The sequence below is a fragment of the Talpa europaea genome, assembly GCF_964194135.1.
Source record: "Talpa europaea genome assembly, chromosome: 1".
NCBI lineage: Eukaryota > Metazoa > Chordata > Mammalia > Eulipotyphla > Talpidae > Talpa > Talpa europaea.
The window spans coordinates 8,548,335-8,548,737 of record NC_140073.1 but is presented as its reverse complement, the minus strand read 5'-3'; positions in this window follow the sequence as shown (position 1 = coordinate 8,548,737).

Sequence of the window (403 nt, the reverse complement as noted above, 5' to 3'; positions counted from 1 at the left end):
CTGTATCAAAAGACACAAGAGGATTATCATAGAGAATGTCTTCTTGAGTAGAGTGAGCCTCTTAAATATCCCCACCGTGCCTCCGTTCATGCCTCTTTCCTCTTGGGTTAAGGCTATTTTCAAATGTCTTCCCTTACTCCTTATTTCACTTCAAAAATGGGGTGTGTTCTAAGGGGAGATATCTCATTTGTCCATGCACCGTTGCCTGCTCCTTATTTCTCATGGAAGCATTCAATTTCAGAGTCTCACTGTACAATTTGACTTCTTATATACAGGGTATAAAGTGTTATTCATTTACTGGGATCACTATCAAGATGCCCAACTAGAAAGTAAATCCTACATAGTTTTCCTATCAGAAAAATACCAGTAATTACATTGCTGTTTTTCAAAGTATATAAGGACA